Source organism: Macrobrachium nipponense, chromosome 40, assembly GCF_015104395.2.
Source record: "Macrobrachium nipponense isolate FS-2020 chromosome 40, ASM1510439v2, whole genome shotgun sequence".
NCBI classification, from domain to species: domain Eukaryota; kingdom Metazoa; phylum Arthropoda; class Malacostraca; order Decapoda; family Palaemonidae; genus Macrobrachium; species Macrobrachium nipponense.
In genome coordinates, this window is record NC_061101.1 from 37629305 (window position 1) to 37635825 (window position 6521).

At 33.4% G+C, this 6521-nt stretch overlaps 1 long non-coding RNA gene across 1 annotated transcript in view; it reads right to left on the reverse strand.

The window, feature by feature from the left end:
• Positions 1 to 1377: 1377 nt before the first annotated feature.
• The window catches only part of LOC135212343 (uncharacterized), a 42791-nt gene continuing 37647 nt past the window's right edge, over positions 1378 to 6521 (reverse strand). Inside the window, exons 2-3 of the long non-coding RNA XR_010313875.1 lie at positions 3060 to 3176; positions 1378 to 1881 (exon numbers count right to left, since the gene is read on the reverse strand). This is a non-coding gene — a long non-coding RNA (uncharacterized LOC135212343). The remainder of the gene's footprint in view (positions 1882 to 3059; positions 3177 to 6521) is intronic.

Sequence of the window (6521 nt, forward strand, 5' to 3'; positions counted from 1 at the left end):
TGATTGTTGCCAAGGTAGGGAAACTCGTGTTGATAGTAGTTGTAAATTTCCAACATCAGACGCCTTCTAACCTACGGCAGACGCCTAACAGTAGCTTGTCAAGCAGTTGTATAAACACAACGACATCCATTCTTTCAACTACGCTATCTTTGTTACCACTACATCGCATCTCCACAGTCCTCTTTTATACATAATACTACACAAACAGTCAATCTCAGTAGCTTCATTCTTTTTTTATTCATTGACATTCATCATCTACACTTTACGTCCGTAACTTCATACCTTGGCGTCCATAAACACTGCATGTCTCGCTTCAGCTATTCTGTGACTCACCTATTTTCTAATTCTTCCATAAGTCATATTTACTGCCAAATACTGATAAGGATCATTAAGATCCACTACTCATCTTCCTGCTTGTCATTTAACCCCCACAATCATACTCTTATTCTAATTTCGCCAGCATTGCAACTATGAATATGTATATGTGTGTGTATATATATGTATAGATCGAACTGGGCATTTTTGGCAGTAACATTATTTTGAACGATAAATTAAGAGTATTTCGACGTAACTAAGCAGTTTAAAGAAATTAAAATAATGCAATCACGACAAATATCCTAATTTGCCTAAAAAACACCTTGAAGATAATCGAGTTAATTACTTAACCATATCCACTATTTATTAGTTCTATTGATATTACTACACGATTTTATTCTTAAATATTTATCAAAATGGCTATATTATTATGCATAATAATACGTAATTTTTATATATATATATATATATATATATATATATATATATATATATATATATGTATATATATATATATATATATATATATATATATATATATATATATATATATATATATATATAAATTACGTATTATTATGCATAATAATATAGCCATTTTGATAAATATTTAAGAATAAAATCGTGTAGTAATATCAATAGAACTAAATAGTGGATATGGTTTCCGTATTAACTCGATTATCTTCAAGGTGTTTTTTAGGCAAATTAGGATATTTGTCGTGATTGTATTATTTTAATTTCTTCAAACTGCTTAGTTACGTCGAAATACTCCAATTTATCGTTCAAAATAATGTTACTGCCAAAAATGCCCAGTTCGATCTAGAATCCTTATGCCCTCTTAGTTAATGAAATTTTGTATAAGACATAAACCTACACATTTACGAAGTGATTGCGTTAAGTAAAATCCTGGCTAAACCTAAGACTATAACGCGGCTGGTTGTCGTCATTCGCGACGTGAATATTTACCGTCTTTTGTTTACGTTTTATACCTTTTTTAAATTTCGTTTATGTTTTCTTGGTCATCCCTTAGGGACTGGTACCAAACACGGCAACCATTTTGCACGTAAACTGAGTTACCGGACCACGGTAGTAGTCATCTTCAGTTTTACCTATTCTTGACATTACGACGCTCAGGTGAAAAAGTGGCGGACTTCGCCGAGTTCACCGGAACTCTTCCGGAATGTTAGCGAACAAACTTTTACCGCCAACAGAGACGAAAACGGCCAGGAGCACGATGAGTGTCATCGGATAAAAGTAAAAGAACACCATGTTCAGCTTATTCGGCTCAGAGAACCAGTAGGAAGTGAACGACACGAATTTGGACGGCTTATCGTTAGCCGCTTTCATTATAGGAATCACTTTTATGACGGTGGAGGAGTTCAAGGACTTCAAACGGATGACTTCGACAACGACCAAGGACATGATCACGGCGAAGAGGTCTGTTATAAGTGCAAGGAACCAAACATCGATCAGTTTCAAGTAGGCTGTCCTTGGAATCGAGAGGCTGACTTGGGAGAAGAAGGTGGCCAACACAAGGAGCAACGTCAGGGACACCATGATTCGGTCCTGGAAGTGAAGAATATTCGGTTGTATCGTAAATGAAGCATTGTGTATGTTTTGTTTGTGAAACTTAGTTTAATCATTTTTTCCAGAGTGCAAAGAATATTGCCCCAATTCCATTGAGGAATACATTTTGTGAAATGTCAAATCAGAACCTATTATAAATTGTGTACATATTCTATATATTTTTAATGATAGAATTAAAAGATTAATATTAAAAATCTCCCACTTAAGGGTAACCTCCTTCAGGAAAAAATTTATCTTGTAATGCCATGCTAAAATTGGTCTAGCCTCCTAGACAAGTAGGCCCATCATAGAAAACTCACATTACACAATGGATGAAACACATGCAATCATATGGTGAAGGCACTTTGATTTTTAAATTATCTTTCATAGCAAAAGAAGCATAGGTTGTCATTTCTTAAAAAAAAAAAAATTACACGTCTACCACATCTAATATCCTTGTACCTATTGAAAAACTATTGGAGAAGTAGACCCCTTTCAAAGTGCAATGCTTTAATAAAATATTTAACATTAGAGGTGATCGGCTCCCCAAGAGGAGCTTTATGTAAAATCTGAAAATGTACACGCTATTATCTTTAATCAACATTAAAAATAAATAAAAACGTACATAAATAAGGGCCGATGGAAAGAAAGAGTGAATACCTATCAGATTAGATAAATAGTAGGCCTACTTATTCCTGGTGGCAGATTTTGCTCTGATAAAGCAAAGCTATTTTACTACAAACTAAATTTCACGGGGCTAGCAGCCTAAGACGAAGAAGAGAAAGAAATATTAAAAACTTGTAACGGACTTTATGAATCTATGTGAACAGCAATTAGGTACTGTAGTAGATTCACATCAACTGTGCATCTGATGTCTAGGCCAGTCCCTTACGACGCTCCTGATTGGCTCTTGATAAGCCAATCACAGGGTTGGGAACTCTCAGTCTCTCTCGAGAGTTCACTTAGGCAGGATTGTGTATGTTCCACCTCTCCTGAGGGGTACTTTTGAAAGACGTATCCCTCAGGAGAGGTGGAACATACATCCTGCCTATGTGACCTCTTGAGAGAAACTATCAGGAGCGTCGTAACTAAGGGACTGGCCTAGACATCAGATGCACAGTTGATGTGAATCTACTATAGTACAAAAATACTAAAAGTTCAGTAAGAGTCTGCAGTACCTCAAAGTCAGCGAGGTCGAAGAGGAAGCAGGTATAGCCGATCGTGACAAGCATTATCGTAGGCAAGAAGGTGTTTCCTATGTAGTATCCATACAGATTCTGGAATTCCAATATGACCTGAAAATTCACATCGAAGGCAATTAGTTGGTGGCCTAAATTAGGAATCCTATCTCTTCAATTGTAGGAGAAAAAAATTGAAGGATTATGAAACGAATAATATACCAGAGACTAAACAGTCTAAAGTAGTTGTGAATTTAATTCTGAACATGATTCTCTCTCTCTTTACACACACGCATACATCATAGACGGTATACACCTGAGTTGCGATCTCTATACCAGTATTATGTAGTTCGGTGGTCTTCCACCAGGGCGGGCTGCCAAGCCTTGCGGCCATTTTTAAAAGTCTGGTAATCCGCAAATTGAACAAGGGATTACTGCAATGTGAACTTTATTATTGTTAAAATTAATGAGTAAAGTTTAGTGAGCAAGTGTTTATGAATGTTTTGAGTAAGTCTTTAGTGAATGCATAGTTTAGGGATCAGTAAATGTTTTGCGAATGTTTAGTGTGTAAGTATTCCGTGAATGTTTACCGAGTGTTTAGGGGGTTTAGTGAATGTTATGAATGTTTAGTGAGTCTTAAGGGTTTTAGTGAATGTTTAGTGTGTAAGTATTCAGTGAAGGGTGTTTACTGAGTGTTTAGGGGTTTATTGAATGATTTGTAAATGTTATTGAATGTTATGGGTGTTAAGTATTCAGTGAATGTTTACTGAGTCTTTACAGTTTTAGTGAATCTTTAGGGTGTAATTATTCAGTGAATGTCTAATGAGTGTTTAGTGAATTTCCTGTTAATGTTGGTGTTTATTATTACTATTATTATTTTTTACTGTTGTTATTCAGTGAGTGTTTAGGGTTTAGTGAATGTTTTGTGTGTGAGTGTTTAGGGTTTAGTGAAGGTTTCGTGCATGTTAGTGTTTAGTGAATGTTTAGTTTATAAGTATTCAGTAAATGTTTAGTGTGCAAGTATTCAGTGAATGTATAGTGAGTGTTTAGGTTCAGTTGATGTTTGTGTGTAGGGAGTGCTTAGAATGTTAGTGCTTAGTGAATGTTTAGTGTGTAAGTGTTTATCGAGTGTTTAATGAGTAATAAGAGGGTGGTCATTCACTGTTTAGTGTTTAATGAGTGTTTAGGGGTTCATTGAGCATTTAGGGTTTAGTGAGCCTTAATAAGTGTTTAGTGTAATAGTGATGTTTAATGATTTTAGTGTATAGTGAGTGCTTAATGAGTGTTTAGTGTGTAGTGAGTGTTTAGAACATGTTCAGTGTTTAATTAATGTTAGGATTAAGTGAGTATTTTATTGAGTGTTTGAGATATAGTGAGTATTTAGTGAGTTAAGTGTTTTGTGAGTGTAGTGTTTTATGAATGTTTAGTGAGCTTTTAGTGTATAGTGAGTGCATGGTAAGTGTTGAGTATTTAGTGAGTGTTATTGAGTGTGAGTGCATGTTATGTGTGAGCGTTTAGTCTTTAGTGAGTGTAAGTGTATTGTGAATACTAGTGTTTGGTGATTGTACATTACTGTCTAGTTAGTGCTTAAGGCCAACCTGTTTTTGCAAGATAATTTTTCCTTGTGAAATAGGGTCCAGTAAAAATGATAATGATAATAACAATGATAATATCATCAGCACTGATAATATGTATAGTAAAAATAATATAATAATAATAGTAATAATAAGACAATAATAGTGATTGACGCTCTGTGGCACACACACACACACACACACACACACACACACATATATATAATTGTATATATAGTATTATATATATATTATAATATTATGTATGTTTATATATATATGTATATATAGGTAATATGTCTATATTATCTATATATATATTATATTATCTAGATATATAATATCTATATGTATATGTGTATATATATATAATATATATATAAATTAATATATATATATCTAATCTTTATATATATAATATCTGTATGTTATATATATATATATATCTATTATATATATCTATATAGATATTATAATATATCTATATATATAATATAATATATATATAGATATCAATATACATCCGTACAGTGACTGACTCCGAGATGAGAATCGATTCTGACTTTGAGCAATCTTTTGGTGGCTCCCACGTATTTCCCGATCTTACATTTCGGGCAAGTAAAGCAATATACCACCAAAGATCGCATCAAAGCCAGAAGTTTATCTTTGTGGGAGAACAAAGAACCCAGAGTTTTAGGATTTTTAGATATCAACTTAAGATTCACAGACGGAAAAGTTTTCTGAATGACTTTTTGCATTTGCCACCTTAAATGTGTTGGACTGAATGAAAGGTATAGAGGCATCATATACTTAAAAAATCACTGTAGATGCACGTGACTTCATAATAAGCGAATCCCACAGGAAAATGGATAGTGAGAAATCCAAGCGCTTTCGTCTTTACTCAGACATTGTCAAGGAGTTAATGAAGTACAATTGGAGAGAAAGGTCTCAGGTACAAAACAAGATCAAGAATACCAGATGGTTAATTGTCAAAAGGGTAAAAATTAAAAGAGATAATCCAGGATTATCGGATATCACACGGTCACAAACCTAACCGAAATTACAAGTACCTTTACAGTCCAAAACATGTAAAAACTGAATATTAATTTGTTGCTTATATTATCTACAACTTTTTTCATAATGAAAGCATCAAGTTTAAATAAACAAGACTTAAAATTAGAACATTTCTATTATTTGACTTGATGAAACAAGATTCAATGATATTCCTTTTAACTGTGTCATTACATGGGATTAAGGCTCTTGCTTGACTCCAGTTAATAGGATGATCTAAATCTCTCATATGTACGAATAATGCATTCGATATTTGCCCAGTTCTCACAGAATAATTGATGTTGTTTGGGGCATTGTGAAGAGATTTACAGGTCTGTCCGTAATAGACCTTATCACACTTTTTGCAAGGATTTCATATATGCAGCCTGGAAGATCTTTAGGAGAATTTTTTATTATTAAACTCTTGACATTAATATTACTGAAACAACATTTATGTTAAAAAGCTTCAAAATTCTAGGAATATCTAAAAACCTTTCATCATAGGGTAATTTTAGAATGTTATGCTTATTAAATTCAAGTTTGTCATCAGTTGAATAAAAAAAAAAAAAAAAATTTCTAGCTCTTTTCCATGCCACATATATAAAAGTCCTGGGTATTTAAGTTTCAATGCAATATCATAGAAGTTGTAATTTCAGCGTCCATAAAATGTGGGCTACAGACACGTAAAGCCCTTAGGAACATCCCAGAAAAAACAGAGAATTTAACATTTTGATGGTGATTGGAGTAGTAATGAACAAAAGAGGCAATGTTAGTTGATTTTCGAAAGACTGAAAAGGTGAAATTTCTATCATTTATATGGACAGTTACAATTGGAGAG